At 50.3% G+C, this 19,876-nt stretch overlaps 1 protein-coding gene and 1 long non-coding RNA gene across 2 annotated transcripts in view; one reads left to right on the plus strand and one right to left on the minus strand.

Moving 5' to 3' along the window:
* The window catches only part of LOC135056086 (uncharacterized), a 237,576-nt gene extending 231,047 nt beyond the window's left edge, over positions 1-6,529 (minus strand). Inside the window, exon 1 of the long non-coding RNA XR_010243890.1 lies at positions 6,154-6,529. This is a non-coding gene — a long non-coding RNA (uncharacterized LOC135056086). The remainder of the gene's footprint in view (positions 1-6,153) is intronic.
* Positions 1-19,876, plus strand: part of IL7R (interleukin 7 receptor) — a 130,444-nt gene that overhangs the window by 22,815 nt on the left and 87,753 nt on the right. The window lies entirely within an intron of this gene.

The following is a 19,876-nucleotide window of genomic DNA, read 5'->3' on the forward strand; positions in this document are numbered from 1 at the left end:
ATACTGGACATATACGGCAGTATTTCTGGACTGGATTTATACTAGAATTATACGGCAGGATCACTGGACTTATACGCCAGTACCACTGGAATTATATGGCAGGATCACTGGAGATATACGGCAGGATCACTGGATTTACACGGCAGTACCGCTGGACATATACGGCAGTATCAATGCACATATATGGCAGTATCACTGGATATATACAGCAGTGTCACTGGACATATATACGCCAGTACCACTGGAATTATATGTCAGGATCACTGGAATTATACGGCAGGATCACTGGATTTATAAGGCAGTATCGCTGGACATATACGGCAGTATCAAATTCAATGGACATATACGGCAGTATTACTGGACTGGATTTATACGCCAGTACCACTGGAATTATACAGCAGGATCACTGGATTTATATGCCAGTACCACTGGAATTATACGGCAGGATCACTGGATTTATACGGCAGTACCGCTAGACATATACGGCAGTAATAATGTCAAATATACGGCAGTATCACGAGACATATACGGCAGTATAACTGGACTGGATTTATATGCCAGTGCCACTGGAATTATATGGCAGAATTACTGGAATTATACGACATGATCATTGGATTTATACGGCAGTACCGCTGGACATATACGGCAGTATCAATGGACATATACGGCAGTATCACTGGACATATATACGGCAGTAATACTGGACTGGATTTATACGCCAGTACCACTGGAATTATATGGCAGGATCACTGGATTTATACGCCAGTACCACTGGAATTATACAGCAGGATCACTGGAATTATATGGCAGGATCACTGGATTTATATGGCAGTACCACTGGACATATACGGCAGTATTTCTGGACTGGATTTATACTGGAATTATACGGCAGGATCACTGGACTTATACGCCAGTGCCACTGGAATTATATGGCAGGATCACTGGAGATATACGGCAGGATCACTGGATTTACACGGCAGTACCGCTGGACATATACGGCAGTATCAATGGACATATATGGCAGTATCTCTGGACATATACAGCAGTGTCACTAGACATATATACGCCAGTACCACTGGAATTATACATCAGGATCACTGGAATTATACGGCAGGATCACTGGATTTATACGGCAGTACCGCTGGACATATACGGCAGTATCAATGGACATATACGGCAGTATCACTGGACATATACGGCAGTATTATTGGACTGGATTTATGCGCCAGTACCACTGGAATTATATGGCAGGATCACTGGATTTATATGCCAGTACCACTGGAATTATACGGCAGGATCACTGGAATTATATGGCAGGATCACTGGATTTAAACGGCAGTACTGCTGGACATATACAGCAGTATCAATGGACATATATACGGCAGTATCACTGGACATATATGGCAGTATCACTGGACATATACACCAGTACCACTGGAATTATACGGCAGGATCACTAGATTTATACGGCAGTACCGCTGGACATATACGGCAGTATCAGTGGACATATACGGCAGTATCACTGGACATATACGCCAGTATCACTGGAATTATACGGCAGGATCACTGGAATTATACGGCAGGATCACTGGAATTATATGGCAGGATCACTGGATTTATACGGCAGTATCGCTGGACATTTACGGCAGTATCAATGGACATATACAGCAGTATCACTGGACATATACGGCAGGATCACTGGAATTTTACGCCAGTACCACTGGAATTATATGGCAGGATCACTGTAATTATACGCAGGATCTCTGGATTTATACGGCAGTACCGCTGGACATATACTGCAGTATCAATGGACATGTACGGCAGTATCACTGGATATATACGGCAGTATCACTGGACTGGACTTATACGCCAGTACCACTGGAATTATACAGCATGATCGCTGGACTTATACGCCAGTACCACTGGAATTATACGGCAGGATCACTGGATTTATACGGCGTACTGCTGGACATATACGGCAGTATCAATGGACATATAAGGCATTATCACTGGACATATATACGGCAGTACCACTGAACATATACAGCAGCACAGGGACACCACCACTGGACTGATGCAGGACAACACAGCACCACTGCAATGGACTGGACTTATACAGCAGCACTGGACATATGGCAGCAGAGGACACCACCACTCTGACTGGACTGATGCAGCACAACACACCACCACTGGACTGATGCAGCACAACACAGCACCACTTTATTGGACTTATACAGCAGCACTGGACATATGGCAGCAGAGGACACAACCACTGTGACTGGACAAATGCAGCACAAGACACTACCACTGAGGACACTGAGAACGGAGACACATCCTCTCTCTACACTCTCCAATGCCGGAGTGAAAGTGGCGGGGACGCACTGCTCCTTATATGGAATCCAAACCCCGGGAGAATCCGACAGCGGGATGATGACGTTTTGCCTCGTTCTGGTTTCCGAGTCAGGCGGGAAAACCCGAGCCTGACTCGGATCCGGGCTCGTGACCTGAAGTCCGGGGGGTTCAGTTCTCTGAGAACCGAACCCGCTCATCTCTATGTGTAATACATCAGTCATACACAGTGCCAGCGATCACAGTAACCCGTTATATGTAGCAGTAGGGCCAGCCATTCATGGTGCAGTGTATGTAATACATCAGTCATACACAGTGTCAGTGATCACAGTTACCTGTTATATGTGGCAGTAGGGCCAGCCATACATAGTGCAGTGCAGACCCGCCATCAGGGGGATGCTGCGGGCACAGCTGTCTTGGGCCCTGCTTCTCTAACAGAGAGGAGAGGGCCCGGGCGCTTATGCCGCCGTCCACCCACCGCGATGCTCCGCCCACTTTTCCTGACCGAGTTCTGGCACAGGAGGGGGAGAGGACGTTACAAACTTCTATTGTAAACGTCACTCCAAAAATGGCCGCTGCCTCAGAGTACACAGTAATTAAAGATACTAGAGGAGGCTCCTCTAGTATCTTTAATTACTGTCTCCTCTGCGGCGGTGCCCATTTTGGCAGGGACTTTTCAATAGAAGCTTGCAGTCTAAGGTGTGTACACACGGTGAGATCCTTGCTATGCCCGATTTTGACTATGCGATTTCCCTTGAACTCCCCTAGAGCCCAGATAGCACAGATAGGACAGATTTTGACTATCTGTGCTTGAGAGTTTTGTCTACAGTATGTACAATTTTGACTAAGTGTCAATTTTGACTATACTTTGTACTAGAATAGTACACTGGATAGTCAAGATTGACTTGCCTGCACAGTCTATCTAGCCTTGCGATACCTGCCCCACGGGAGCGCGCATCTGGATTGAATTGGTATCGCAAGCTGCCTAACAACTTGTGATCTGCACTAACTTTTCTTAAGATTCTTACTATATAGTCAAAAACTTACAGATTTATCGCACCGTGTGTACACACCTGTACTCTCTCCCTCCTATGACAGTGCCAGATCTTGGTTGTGAAAAGGGGCGGAGCTACACAAAATGGAGGAGGCGGGGCTACACGAGACTAGGCTGCTACCACATCTGCTACAGCTTCGACCAGCCTGTGATAGGTAAGTTGAGGGAGAGTGAGTGGGAGAGAGAAACTGTGTGTGTGTTTATGTATGTGTTTATATGTGTGTGTGTGTGTGTGTGTGTGTGTGTGTGTGTGTGTGTGTGTGTGTATATTTATTTTTTATGGTTTCTATATATATATATATATATATATATATATGTATATCTCCTATATAATAGCCCAGATCTGTGACTTTGTGACTCATTTGCTAACGCTGGGCGGAGTCACAACACTGGGCGGAGTTAGTCAAATGAGTCACCCGCGGGTGGGACAGACCCCAAATAATGGGACTGTCCCGCGAAAATCGGGACAGTTGGGAGGTATGGGGGTGTGTGGGGGGTATGCCGTACAGACAGACGGGCACCGGCTCACTGTGTGCTTGACCCCCCACATCAGCATACTCAGCAGGGTCTCTCTGGCGCGGAGGAGCGTCACTTTCTAGCACACTCCACGCTTCTTAGCTGCAGTTTTGTGGGGCACCTGCCACTGTGCAGGTTCCGTACTGCCTCTGTTATCTCCAGCCCCGGCAACCCCACCGCTAGCTGCAGTGCTGCCACCCGCAGTGAGGTGCGCCCAGCTCCTTCACACACTTTAGCCGGCGAGTAGCGCTGCAGAAGTCCGAGCTGCTTGCAGGCTCCGACCCCCTCCTCCTTCCAGCCGCAGCGTCTCCTGGGAGCTAACCAGTCACTCCCAGTCTCCCCTTGCCACAGTGCCCAGCAGCCGCGAGGTCCGTGCCGCGTGCATGCTATGACCCCCTCCTCCCTTTAGTCGCAGCGTCTCCTGGGGGCTAACCAGTCACTCCCAGTCTCCCCTTACCACAGTGCCTGGCAGCTGCGCGAGGTCTGCGGTGTGTGACTGAGGAGGGGGGGAGGGATGCTGACGGGCAGAGGAAGCAGGACTCCAGCCTGAGAGAGTCAGCCATGCCAAGTCTCCAGCAGCAGCAGATCCCAACAGGTTGGAGTGGAACAGCAGCAGCCGGCAGCAGTGACTCCGGTAAGACACATCTGTCTGTCACCACTGTTCTGTCCCTAATACCAATCTCTCCCGTGCCCTGTGTTCTGTCATGTCCCTGTCACCCCTGGCTTTGCCCTGTCACCCTTATCCTGGCCCTTTCACCCTTATGCTGGCCCTATTACCCCTATCCTGGCCCTGTCACCCCTGTGCTTGCCCTGTCAACCCTATACTGGCCCTGTCACACCTGTCCTGGTCCTGCCGCCCCTACCCTGGCCCTGTCACCCCTATCCTGTCCCTGTCATTTCTGTCCTAGCCCCGTCGCCCCTGTCCTGGCCCCGTCACCCTTGTCCTTGCCCCGTCACCCTTGTCCTTGCCCCGTTACCCCTGTCCTGGCCCCGTCACCCCTGTCCTGGCCCTGTCACCCCTGTTCCGACCCTGTCACCCCTGTCCTGGCCCCGTCATCCCTGTTCTGACCCTGTCACCCCTGTCCTGGCCCTGTTACTGCATACCCTCCAACTGCCTTTTTGGCAGGTACAGTACCCGCAGCGCCTCCAGACCCCTCCCCAATGCACCACACCTCCGCACCTTCCCCTCCACCACATGCGGTACTCCACCCCTCCCCCACACGCTGTGCCTACAGACCCCCTCCACCACCCACAGCACCTCCAGACCCCCTACACCATCCACCCCCCATATATGTCTCCCCCCACACCTGCCCCCCTCCACCCGCAGCATCTGCAGATACCCTCCTCCATCCACGGTCTTTCCCCTCACCCACCCCTCCGCCACCCATGGCACCCCCGCACCTGCCCCTCCACCACCTGCAGCGCCTCCGGACCCCCTTCCCCATCCGCCGAACCACCCGTACCTGCCCCTCCCCTACCCACGGCGCCTCCAGACCCCCTACCCCACCCCCAGAATCCCCCGCCCCTTCCCATCCCACAGCACCTACGGAACCCTTCACCCATCCGCAACATCCCGCACTTGCCCCTCTCCCACCCGTGGTACCCCTGCCCCTCCCCCACCTATAGTGCCTACGGACCCCTCCCCCATCTGCAGCCCCCAGTCCTCTGCCCCACCCGCAGCACCTCCCGACCCTTCCCCATCCGGGCCCCCCCTCCACCCGCAGCATCTACAGACACCCTCCCCCATCCGCAGTCCCCCCCCACACACCCACTACATTCTGTACATCGTGCCCTGCAGGTGCTGTTCACGCCGTCGCAAGGGGCTGCGCCTCCTTCACCATCGCACGCCCTTTCATTGTGCAATATTTAACCACTAACAAAGGAATGCAGGTAATACTCCATATAATACAAATATTGAACCCCAGAAAGGCATGCAAGGGTTAAGGGGGCGTAGCCCCTTGCGACGGTGTGAAGAGCGCCCATAGGGCGCGATGAAGCACCTAGTATATATATATATATATCTATCTATTCAATGACTGCTGGCACTCTGGTACTCGGTACATCTGCTCCGGTGCCCCGACCAATACTACATATCCATCCAAAAGAAGACTGGCACTCAGGAGACTGTTAGATAGTAACAAGTGTATTGTCCAAAGTCAACGTTTTGGGGGTATAAGACGCGTCGTCAGGACCACAAAACACAGCAGATACAAACAAACAAACATAAAACTTACCCCACATTTGTATCCCCACAGCATTCAGGTCCGGCCTACGGTCCATCCCCAGGGTGCCACCCTTTCGGAAGTCACGGTTCTTCCTGTCTCCGGCTTCCGCTCCCGCCAGGGCCGGATTAACAATGGGGCGGATGGAGCTGCAGCTCCAGGCCCCCTCTTCAAAATAGGCCCACAGGATCTCCTGCAGATGGAAACAGGAAAACATTTTTTTTCCTGTTTTCCTGTTCAGTAGCCGTCTGATGTCCCGCCCCCTTGAGATAAGGCACAAGCGCCGGCCAGCGTGCAAGACAGCAGCAGCCAGCAGCGGACTTGCCTGCCTGGAAGTCGGGTGACTTTCTCTGCCGAGGCCGGCCCCTGCTGCTTGCTGAATGTTAGGATTTTTTCTCTCAAAGGGGCGTGGTCACGGACCCGTGATTAGGCCACGCCCCCGACTGTGCCTGGTCTGTCTTTATGCACCCCTGCCTTCTTCTTCTGTGTCCCGCTCGCTCAGTAACGGGGTGGGTGGGGGGAACAGGCTGTGTGTGTGTAGGGACTGGGGGGGGGGCAGGCTGTATGTGTAGGGACTGGGGGGGTGAACAGAGTGTGTGTAGGGACTGGGGGAATTGGCTCACGGATCGGCGCTGAATTAAACTGAGACACCCGCCGGAGACTGAGGGGAACGAGAGGCGCAGGCTGCACTCTCCTTCCCTCACATGACAGACAGGAGGACAGCGACGGCAGCGGCAGCGGTGAGTAGGGGAGGGGGGCATGTTATACCTGGCACTGGGGGGGCATGTATACCTGGCACTGGGGGCATATCTGGCACAGGGGGGCATATATACCTGGCACTGGGGGATATCTGGCACTGGGGGGGGCATGTTATACCTGGCACTGGGGGATATCTGGCACTGGGGGCATATCTGGCACAGGGGGGGTATATATACCTGGCACTGGGGGATATCTGGCACAGGGGGGCATATATACCTGGCAATGGGGGATATCTGGCACAGGGGGGCATGTATACCTGGCACTGGGGGCATATCTGGCACAGGGGGGCATATATACCTGGCACTGGGGGATATCTGGCACAGGGGGGCATGTATACCTGGCACTGGGGGATATCTGGCACTGGGGGGGCATGTTATACCTGGCACTGGGGGATATCTGGCACTGGGGGGGCATGTTATACCTGGCACTGGGGGATATCTGGCACTGGGGGGGCATGTATACCTGGCACTGGGGGATATCTGGCACTGGGGGCATATCTAGCACAGGGGGGCATATATACCTGGCACTGGGGGATATCTGGCACTGGGGGGGCATGTTATACCTGGCACTGGGGGATATCTGGCACTGGGGGGGGCATGTATACCTGGCACTGGGGGATATCTGGCACTGGGGGCATATCTGGCACAGGGGGGCATATATACCTGGCACTGGGGGATATCTGGCACAGGGGGGCATGTATACCTGGCACTGGGGGATATCTGGCACTGGGGGCATATCTGGCACTGTAGGGGCATTTCTGTATCTGGCACGGGGGGCAATGTATATCTGACACAGTGGGGGCATTTGTGTATCTAGCACTGTGGGGCAATGTGTATCTGACACTGTGAAGCAATGTATGGCACTCTGGGGGCATTTCTGTATCTGGCACTGTGGGGCAATGTGTATCTGGCACTGTGGGGCAATGTGTATCTGGCACTCTGGGGACATTTGTGCATCTGGCACTGTGGGGCAATGTGCATCTGGCACTGTGGGGCAATGTGTATCTGGCACTCTAGGGACATTTGTGTATCTGGCACTGGGGCAATGTGCATCTGGCACTGTGGGGCAATGTGTATCTGGCACTGTGAGGCAATGTGTATCTGACACTCTGGGGACATTTGTGTATCTGGCACTCTGGGGACATTTGTGTATCTGGCACTGTGGGGCAATGTGTATCTGGCACTGTGGGGTTATATGTATCTGGCACTGTGGGGCAATGTATATCTAGCACTGTGGGGCAACGTGTATCTGACACTATTGGGGTCATACGTGTATCTGCCCCTCCCCCATATGTGTACCACGCCCCCATTTTCATTGGCCACGCCCCATGTGGGATTTGGCCACACCCAATTTTTTTGCGCGCGCGCCGAAGGCGCGCGCACACAGTACCCGTAAGACATTTTTTCTACTTGCACCACTGAGCAAAGGTGACGGAGAATAGGCACGGACCAGTTAACATCCTAGGTGCGGATTGGCCAAGGCTCCTCACTGGGAAGATTTTGGCATTTGTCCCCGTCCCCCCTGTTTGATCACTCTCGTTAGATGGACATTTACTACCTGCCGTCGGCTCTGCACCTCCTGCTATGGGATGGGAAACTGGAGGAAAATCCTGTAAATCTTCTGGAGGTATGTCTCAGCCGTTTACTAGGTACTGTGTAAGCAGTTGTGGGGTGCCATGTTGACTATGTTTATACAAATATGGGGTTTTGTTATTAATGTGTACAGTCTTTTGTTGCAATGCATATGTGAGACCCATAGTTGTTCTTGTTTAATTTTTCATTTCAATTTACCCTCCCTCTAAGCGTCCCTCCCTCTTAGCGTCCCTGCCCTCACCCTCCCTCCAACTCCCCATCAGCGTCCCTGCCCTCACCCTTCCTATAACTCTCCCTCAGCGTCCCTGCCCTCACCTTCCCTGTAAGTCCCCCTTCAGAGCCCCTGCCCTCAGCCTCTCTCTAACTCCCCCTCAGCGTCCCTGCCCTCACCCCCCTCCAACTCCCCCTCAGCGTCCCTGCCCTCACCCTCCCTCCAACTCCCCCTCAGCGTCCCTGCACTCACCCTCCCTCCAACTCCCCCTCAGCGTCCCTGCACTCACCCTCCCTCCAACTCATCCTCAGCGTCCCTGCCCTCACCCTCCTTGTAACTCTCTCTCAGCGTTCCTGCCTTCACCCTCCCTGTAAGTCCCCCTTCAGAGCCCCTGCCCTCAGCCTCCCTCTAACTCCCCCTCATCGTCACTGCCCTCACACTCAGCCGAAGAGGGGGGGGGGGTTGATTTTGCCGGGTGTTGGATGCCACGCTTCAAGGTGCTGGCGCCGCTGTTTGTCATAGTGTGATAGGCGCAGCGGCAGCCGACAGAAACAGAGCAAGGAGAGCGCCTCTCCCATCCGGCGCCTCCCTGCTTTTGCAGACCCTGCTGAGCGGCTTGCACCAGGCCTGACAGCGTGTATATATAGATAGATATAGATAGATATAGAGTGAGAGAGAGAGAAGAAAGAATGATAGTGTAATACCACCAGAAAAATGTATAACCTGCATCACATGCTGTAGTAAAGGCTAGGGCATGGGTCTTCAACCTGCGGCCCTCCGGGTGCTGTGAAACTACACATCCCAGCATGCCCTGCCACAGTTTTGCTATTAAGGCATGCTAAAACTGAGGCAGGGCATGCTGGGATGTATAGTTCCACAGCAGCTGGAGGGTCGCAGGTTGAAGACCCATGGGCTAGGGTGTGGATCATAGGGTCGACCACACTTAGGTTGACCACTATTAGTAGACAGCGACTAGGTCGACACCCGAAATAGGTAGACGCGGTCATAAGGTCGACATGAGTTTTAATTAAAAAATTGCTATCGTTTTCTTCGTAAAGTGACCGGGAACCCCAGTTAGTGCACCGTGTCCCCTCGCATGGCTGACAAGGTGCCTCGCTCCGCTACCGCACGGGTTACTATTCCCAGTCGTAGTCCATGTGGATCGTAACATATGAAAAAGTTTAAAAAATAATTTAAAAAAACCCCCTCATGTCGACCTTTATCCATGTCGACCTAGTGACTATGTCGACCGAATGCACGTCGACCTAATTACTGTCAACCTAAGTGTGGCTGACGTACAGACCGGATACCGAAGGCTATGAATTATATATTCACCTAAAGTGTCAATGCTTTGATGCCGTTCTGGAACAATTTCAAGACCACCAACAATCACACAAGCCGCTCTCAAAGCAGAAAGTACCGGCATTTACTTGTCGGCTTGAGATCGGCTGCACTAATTATCGGCAGTCTTGAAAATGGTCCGGAAGGGGACTGAAACATTGATGCCGACATTGTGAACATGTCAATATTCTGCAGAAGCTGACATAGTCCATGCTGACATTTCAAAAATGTTGACATCATAACTTCTGACATTGGAATTGTTGACATGCTGACTGCATCCCATAAATACAATACCACACTTTAGTGCACAAATCATTATACACAACACAGCTGCAGTGATGCGTCGCAACCAAAATGTTGCCTTTAAAATTAAAAAGTGCCATACTCTGGAATCAGCAAATGTGATTCCGCGCCTCTGCTTACCTGCTACAGCACGCAGACACTAGGGGCATTTACTAGAGATGAGCGCCTGAAATTTTTCGGGTTTTGTGTTTTGGTTTTGGGTTCGGTTCCGCGGCCGTGTTTTGGGTTCGAACGCGTTTTGGCAAAACCTCACCGAATTTTTTTTGTCGGATTCGGGTGTGTTTTGGATTCGGGTGTTTTTTTCAAAAAACACTAAAAAACAGCTTAAATCATAAAATTTGGGGGTCATTTTGATCCCAAAGTATTATTAACCTCAAAAACCATAATTTACACTCATTTTCAGTCTATTCTGAATACCTCACACCTCACAATATTATTTTTAGTCCTAAAATTTGCACCGAGGTCGCTGTGTGAGTAAGATAAGCGACCCTAGTGGCCGACACAAACACCGGGCCCATCTAGGAGTGGCACTGCAGTGTCACGCAGGATGTCCCTTCCAAAAAACCCTCCCCAAACAGCACATGACGCAAAGAAAAAAAGAGGCGCAATGAGGTAGCTGTGTGAGTTAGATTAGCGACCCTAGTGGCCGACACAAACACCGGGCCCATCTAGGAGTGGCACTGCAGTGTCACGCAGGATGGCCCTTCCAAAAAACCCTCCCCAAACAGCACATGACGCAAAGAAAAAAAGAGGCGCAATGAGGTAGCTGTGTGAGTAAGATTAGCGACCCTAGTGGCCGACACAAACACCGGGCCCATCTAGGAGTGGCACTGCAGTGTCACGCAGGATGTCCCTTCCAAAAAACCCTCCCCAAACAGCACATGACGCAAAGAAAAAAAGAGGCGCAATGAGGTAGCTGTGTGAGTAAGATTAGCGACCCTAGTGGCCGACACAAACACCGGGCCCATCTAGGAGTGGCACTGCAGTGTCACGCAGGATGTCCCTTCCAAAAAACCCTCCCCAAACAGCACATGACGCAAAGAAAAAAAGAGGCGCAATGAGGTAGCTGACTGTGTGAGTAAGATTAGCGACCCTAGTGGCCGACACAAACACCGGGCCCATCTAGGAGTGGCACTGCAGTGTCACGCAGGATGTCCCTTCCAAAAAACCCTCCCCAATCAGCACATGATGCAAAGAAAAAGAAAAGAAAAAAGAGGTGCAAGATAGAATTGTCCTTGGGCCCTCCCACCCACCCTTATGTTGTATAAACAAAACAGGACATGCACACTTTAACCAACCCATCATTTCAGTGACAGGGTCTGCCACACGACTGTGACTGATATGACGGGTTGGTTTGGACCCCCCCCAAAAAAGAAGCAATTAATCTCTCCTTGCACAAACTGGCTCTACAGAGGCAAGATGTCCACCTCATCTTCACCCTCCGATATATCACCGTGTACATCCCCCTCCTCACAGATTATCAATTCGTCCCCACTGGAATCCACCATCTCAGCTCCCTGTGTACTTTGTGGAGGCAATTGCTGCTGGTCAATGTCTCCGCGGAGGAATTGATTATAATTCATTTTAATGAACATCATCTTCTCCACATTTTCTGGATGTAACCTCGTACGCCGATTGCTGACAAGGTGAGCGGCGGCACTAAACACTCTTTCGGAGTACACACTTGTGGGAGGGCAACTTAGGTAGAATAAAGCCAGTTTGTGCAAGGGCCTCCAAATTGCCTCTTTTTCCTGCCAGTATAAGTACGGACTGTGTGACGTGCCTACTTGGATGCGGTCACTCATATAATCCTCCACCATTCTATCAATGTTGAGAGAATCATATGCAGTGACAGTAGACGACATGTCCGTAATCGTTGTCAGGTCCTTCAGTCCGGACCAGATGTCAGCATCAGCAGTCGCTCCAGACTGCCCTGCATCACCGCCAGCGGGTGGGCTCGGAATTCTGAGCCTTTTCCTCGCACCCCCAGTTGCGGGAGAATGTGAAGGAGGAGATGTTGACAGGTCGCGTTCCGCTTGACTTGACAATTTTGTCACCAGCAGGTCTTTCAACCCCAGCAGACCTGTGTCTGCCGGAAAGAGAGATCCAAGGTAGGCTTTAAATCTAGGATCGAGCACGGTGGCCAAAATGTAGTGCTCTGATTTCAACAGATTGACCACCCGTGAATCCTTGTTAAGCGAATTAAGGGCTGCATCCACAAGTCCCACATGCCTAGCGGAATCGCTCCCTTTTAGCTCCTTCTTCAATGCCTCCAGCTTCTTCTGCAAAAGCCTGATGAGGGGAATGACCTGACTCAGGCTGGCAGTGTCTGAACTGACTTCACGTGTGGCAAGTTCAAAGGGCATCAGAACCTTGCACAACGTTGAAATCATTCTCCACTGCGCCTGAGACAGGTGCATTCCACCTACTATATCGTGCTCAATTGTATAGGCTTGAATGGCCTTTTGCTGCTCCTCCAACCTCTGAAGCATATAGAGGGTTGAATTCCACCTCGTTACCACTTCTTGCTTCAGATGATGGCAGGGCAGGTTCAGTAGTTTTTGGTGGTGCTCCAGTCTTCTGTACGTGGTGCCTGTACGCCGAAAGTGTCCCGCAATTCTTCTGGCCACCGACAGCATCTCTTGCACGCCCCTGTCGTTTTTTAAAAAATTCTGCACCACCAAATTCAAGGTATGTGCAAAACATGGGACGTGCTGGAATTTGCCCATATTTAATGCACACACAATATTGCTGGCGTTGTCCGATGCCACAAATCCACAGGAGAGTCCAATTGGGGTAAGCCATTCCGCGATGATCTTCCTCAGTTGCCGTAAGAGGTTTTCAGCTGTGTGCGTATTCTGGAAACCGGTGATACAAAGCGTAGCCTGCCTAGGAAAGAGTTGGCGTTTGCGAGATGCTGCTACTGGTGCCGCCGCTGCTGTTCTTGCGGCGGGAGTCCATACATCTACCCAGTGGGCTGTCACAGTCATATAGTCCTGACCCTGCCCTGCTCCACTTGTCCACATGTCCGTGGTTAAGTGGACATTGGGTACAGCTGCATTTTTTAGGACACTGGTGACTCTTTTTCTGAGGTCTGTGTACATTTTCGGTATCGCCTGCCTAGAGAAATGGAACCTAGATGGTATTTGGTACCGGGGACACAGTACCTCCAACAAGTCTCTAGTTGGCTCTGCAGTAATGATGGATACCGGAACCACGTTTCTCACCACCCAGGATGCCAAGGCCTCAGTTATCCGCTTTGCAGTAGGATGACTGCTGTGATATTTCATCTTCCTCGCAAAGGACTGTTGAACAGTCAATTGCTTACTGGAAGTAGTACAAGTGGGCTTACGACTTCCCCTCTGGGATGACCATCGACTCCCAGCGGCAACAACAGCAGCGCCAGCAGCAGTAGGCGTTACACGCAAGGATGCATCGGAGGAATCCCAGGCAGGAGAGGACTCGTCAGAATTGCCAGTGACATGGCCTGCAGGACTATTGGCATTCCTGGGGAAGGAGGAAATTGACACTGAGGGAGTTGGTGGGGTGGTTTGCGTGAGCTTGGTTACAAGAGGAAGGGATTTACTGGTCAGTGGACTGCTTCCGCTGTCACCCAAAGTTTTTGAACTTGTCACTGACTTATTATGAATGCGCTGCAGGTGACGTATAAGGGAGGATGTTCCGAGGTGGTTAACGTCCTTACCCCTACTTATTACAGCTTGACAAAGGGAACACACGGCTTGACACCTGTTGTCCGCATTTCTGGTGAAATACCTCCACACCGAAGAGCTGATTTTTTTGGTATTTTCACCTGGCATGTCAACGGCCATATTCCTCCCACGGACAACAGGTGTCTCCCCGGGTGCCTGACTTAAACAAACCACCTCACCATCAGAATCCTCCTGGTCAATTTCCTCCCCAGCGCCAGCAACACCCATATCCTCATCCTGGTGTACTTCAACACTGACATCTTCAATCTGACTATCAGGAACTGGACTGCGGGTGCTCCTTCCAGCACTTGCAGGGGGCGTGCAAATGGTGGAAGGCGCATGCTCTTCACGTCCAGTGTTGGGAAGGTCAGGCATCGCAACCGACACAATTGGACTCTCCTTGTGGATTTGGGATTTCGAAGAATGCACAGTTCTTTGCTGTGCTGCTTTTGCCAGCTTGAGTCTTTTCATTTTTCTAGCGAGAGGCTGAGTGCTTCCATCCTCATGTGAAGCTGAACCACTAGCCATGAACATAGGCCAGGGCCTCAGCCGTTCCTTGCCACTCCGTGTGGTAAATGGCATATTGGCAAGTTTACGCTTCTCCTCCGACAATTTTATTTTAGGTTTTGGAGTCCTTTTTTTACTGATATTTGGTGTTTTGGATTTGACATGCTCTGTACTATGACATTGGGCATCGGCCTTGGCAGACGACGTTGCTGGCATTTCATCGTCTCGGCCATGACTAGTGGCAGCAGCTTCAGCACGAGGTGGAAGTGGATCTTGATCTTTCCCTAATTTTGGAACCTCAACATTTTTGTTCTCCATATTTTAATAGGCACAACTAAAAGGCACCTCAGGTAAACAATGGAGATGGATGGATTGGATACTAGTATACAATTATGGACGGGCTGCCGAGTGCCGACACAGAGGTAGCCACAGCCGTGAACTACCGCACTGTACTGTGTCTGCTGCTAATATATAGACTGGTTGATAAAGAGATAGTATACTCGTAACTAGTATGTATGTATAAAGAAAGAAAAAAAAACCACGGTTAGGTGGTATATACAATTATGGACGGGCTGCCGAGTGCCGACACAGAGGTAGCCACAGCCGTGAACTACCGCACTGTACTGTGTCTGCTGCTAATATAGACTGGTTGATAAAGAGATAGTATACTCGTAACTAGTATGTATGTATAAAGAAAGAAAAAAAAACCACGGTTAGGTGGTATATACAATTATGGACGGGCTGCCGAGTGCCGACACAGAGGTAGCCACAGCCGTGAACTACCGCACTGTACTGTGTCTGCTGCTAATATAGACTGGTTGATAAAGAGATAGTATACTCGTAACTAGTATGTATGTATAAAGAAAGAAAAAAAAACCACGGTTAGGTGGTATATACAATTATGGACGGGCTGCCGAGTGCCGACACAGAGGTAGCCACAGCCGTGAACTACCGCACTGTACTGTGTCTGCTGCTAATATATAGACTGGTTGATAAAGAGATAGTATACTCGTAACTAGTATGTATGTATAAAGAAAGAAAAAAAAACCACGGTTAGGTGGTATATACAATTATGGACGGGCTGCCGAGTGCCGACACAGAGGTAGCCACAGCCGTGAACTACCGCACTGTACTGTGTCTGCTGCTAATATAGACTGGTTGATAAAGAGATAGTATACTCGTAACTAGTATGTATGTATAAAGAAAGAAAAAAAAACCACGGTTAGGTGGTATATACAATTATGGACGGGCTGCCGAGTGCCGACACAGAGGTAGCCACAGCCGTGAACTACCGCACTGTACTGTGTCTGCTGCTAATATATAGACTGGTTGATAAAGAGATAGTATACTCGTAACTAGTATGTATGTATAAAGAAAGAAAAAAAAACCACGGTTAGGTGGTATATACAATTATGGACGGGCTGCCGAGTGCCGACACAGAGGTAGCCACAGCCGTGAACTACCGCACTGTACTGTGTCTGCTGCTAATATAGACTGGTTGATAAAGAGATAGTATACTCGTAACTAGTATGTATGTATAAAGAAAGAAAAAAAAACCACGGTTAGGTGGTATATACAATTATGGACGGGCTGCCGAGTGCCGACACAGAGGTAGCCACAGCCGTGAACTACCGCACTGTACTGTGTCTGCTGCTAATATATAGACTGGTTGATAAAGAGATAGTATACTACTAATATTATATATACTGGTGGTCAGGTCACTGGTCACTAGTCACACTGGCAGTGGCACTCCTGCAGCAAAAGTGTGCACTGTTTAATTTTAATATAATATTATGTACTCCTGGCTCCTGCTATAACCTATAACTGGCACTGCAGTAGTGCTCCCCAGTCTCCCCCACAATTATAAGCTGTGTGAGCTGAGCAGTCAGACAGATATATAATATATATAGATGATGCAGCACACTGGCCTGAGCCTGAGCAGTGCACACAGATATGGTATGTGACTGACTGAGTCACTGTGTGTATCGCCTTTTTCAGGCAGAGAACGGATATATTAAATAAACTGCACTGTGTGTCTGGTGGTCACTCACTATATAATATATTATGTACTCCTGGCTCCTGCTATAACCTATAACTGGCACTGCAGTAGTGCTCCCCAGTCTCCCCCACAATTATAAGCTGTGTGAGCTGAGCAGTCAGACAGATATATATAATATTATATATAGATAATAGATGATGCAGCACACTGGCCTGAGCCTGAGCAGTGCACACAGATATGGTATGTGACTGAGTCACTGTGTGCTGTGTATCGCTTTTTTCAGGCAGAGAACGGATTATAAATAAAACTGGTGGTCACTATCAGCAAAACTCTGCACTGTACTGAGTACTCCTAATGCTCCCCAAAATTAGTAAATCAAGTGTCTCTCTAATCTATTCTAAACGGAGAGGACGCCAGCCACGTCCTCTCCCTATCAATCTCAATGCACGTGTGAAAATGGCGGCGACGCGCGGCTCCTTATATAGAATCCGAGTCTCGCGATAGAATCCGAGCCTCGCGAGAATCCGACAGCGTCATGATGACGTTCGGGCGCGCTCGGGTTAACCGAGCAAGGCGGGAAGATCCGAGTCGCTCGGACCCGTGAAAAAAAACATGAAGTTCTGGCGGGTTCGGATTCAGAGAAACCGAACCCGCTCATCTCTAGCATTTACTAAAGGTTCTAACAATGAAAAGTGGTGATGTTGCCCATAGCAACCAATCAGATTCTGACTATCATTTATCTGGGATGCATTAGAGAAACGATAGACAGAATTTGAATGGTTACTATGGGCAACATCACCAATTTTCATTTTTAGAACCTTTAGTAAATGAACCACTAGGACCCAGGATGGCTTTGACTCAGGCAAAGAACAATGGTGGTCATTCCGAGTTGTTTGCTAGCTGTTTTCGGTCGCAGCGCAGCGTTTAGTCAAAAAAGCGGCACTTCTGCTCATGTGTAAGTGCCGCAATGCGCATGTGCGACGTACTTTCACAACAGCCGATGTAGTTTCACACAAGGTCTAGCTACGCTTTTCAGTCGCACTGCTGACCGCAGAGTGATTGACAGGAAGTGGGTGTTTCTGGGTGGTAACTGGGTGGTAACTGACTGTTTTCGGGGAGTGTGTGGAAAAACGCAGGCGTGTCAGATACAAACGTAGGCGTGCCTGGGGTAATGCAGGCGTGGCTGGGCATACGCAGGGCGTGTTCGTGACGTCAAAACAGGAACTAAATAGTCTGAAGTGATCGCAAGCGCTGAGTAGGTCTGGAGCTGCTCAGAAACTGCACAATCTTTTTTTGTTGCCGCTCTGCGATCCTTTCGTTCGCACTTCTGCTAAGCTAATATACACTCCCAGAGGGCGGCGGCTTAGCATTTGCACGGCTGCTAAAAACTGCTAGCGAGCGAACAACTCGTAATGAGGGCCAATGTGTGGCGGGCCCTGCATGAGTCACAAACCCGCTGTTGCTGGTCACAATCCCTGCGGCGGTACACAATAGGCCCTTCATAAATTTCAGCTCCAGGCCCATGTGGTCCTTAATCTGGCACTGGCTCCCGCTGTTACCGGGCAACCGCCGCTATGCGTTCCACCTGGCTCAGCTGGTGCGCTCCACCAAGCAGAAGTATCCCGGATATCATCCAGGAGAGCATACTCTTCAGGGAGGTCCCAGTGCCCGAACTGCAAACATACATAATATTCTTTATTGTAAAACAGTACCAATATTAAAAAGCCTCTAGCCAAATGAGACTACGAAGCATCTATATGCCAATCAGCATTAATTACAGTATATAGTAATACCCAAGTAGACAATTGTTAACCAATGGTGTTCTAGTTAATTTTTTTCATTTAACCCATTAGGACCTATACATCCCAACCAGACGAACATAGGGGAGGGTCGTGGCCACAATTATGCACCCAGTAGCTGTGCCCCCAGATTTGCCCCAAGTAGTTGTGCCCCACAGTTTATTTGCCCCAGTAGATTTGCCCCCTGTAGCTGTTACCCCTGTAGCAGTGCCCTCAGTATGTGCCCTCTGTAGTTGTGCCCCCAGTACTTGTGCCCCAAGTACTTGTGCCCCCTGTAGATTTGACCCCAGTAGCTGTGCCCCAGTAGTTGTGCTCCAGTAGTTGTGCCCCCAGCAGCTGTGCCCCCCAGTTAATTTGCCCCCTGTAGCAGTGCCCCTAGTAGTTGTGCCCCCTGTAACTGTGCCCCTTGTAGCAGTGTCCCCTGTAGTAGTGCCCCCTGTAGTATGCCCCCTGTAGCTGTGCCCCCCAGTAGCTTTGCCCCCAGTAGCTGTTCCCCTTGTAGCAGTGCCCCAGTATGTGCCCCCTGTAGATGTGCCCCTTGTAGCTGTGCCCCTGTATGTGCCCCCAGTAGTAGTGCCCCTTGTAGCTGTGCCCCATGTATGTGCACGCAGTAGTAGTGCCCCTTGTAGCTGTGCCCCCTGTATGTGCCCCCAGTAGTAGCACTGCTTTGAAACCCTAAAAGAAAAATCACAATACTTACCTGCCTCGCTCCTGCTTCCGGACCGCTGCTGCTGCTGCTGCCGCTGCTGCCGCTATCTCCAGGCGCCGGCTCCTCTCTATGGGAGAGACGTCATGAATCGTGGTTTGTTCACCATTATCAGGATCATCATACATGTCAGATGAAGGGTATTCTTCAGTCATGTTGCCTTCATTATGGTTAGGTTGAGATCTTAAATCCACCCGATTTCTTCTTTCTTCCGTTCCACGCTCTGTACGTATAGTATAAGATCTTGGTGCTACTTGTGCTTGCACAATACCTTTCTGCACCCAAAAACCTTTCTCTTGATCTCTGAGATGGACTTGGTCACCCGATTTTAGATCAGATAAGCTTTTTGCTCGCCTGTCATGGAACAGTTTTTGTTTCGCCTGTTGACGTTCCTTACTCAGTCTGACCAACGCTGAGTTATGTGTATTAAGCAGTTCATCATGTATCGGGAGATTTGCTCTAATCCTCCTTCCCATCAGCATTTGTGCAGGAGAAAGTCCGTTCTGTAAAGGTGTACTGCGGTAGATTAAAAGACTTTTGTAGAAATCTTCTTTACCTTTGTGAGCTTTTTTCATGAGACTCTTTACAGTTTTTACTGAACTTTCCACCAACCCATTTGAGCGTGGATAGTGGGGACTTGACGTAGTATGGACAAATTCCCACTCATCAGCAAATTGTCTAAATTCAGCACTGGAAAACTGAGGACCATTGTCAGTGAACACTTCCATAGGAACACCATGCTTTGCAAACATTGACTTCATGCAATTGAATACGGCTTTACTAGTAGTTGTATGTAGTGTCTTCACCT

The sequence above is a fragment of the Pseudophryne corroboree genome, chromosome 1 (assembly GCF_028390025.1).
Source record: "Pseudophryne corroboree isolate aPseCor3 chromosome 1, aPseCor3.hap2, whole genome shotgun sequence".
NCBI lineage: Eukaryota > Metazoa > Chordata > Amphibia > Anura > Myobatrachidae > Pseudophryne > Pseudophryne corroboree.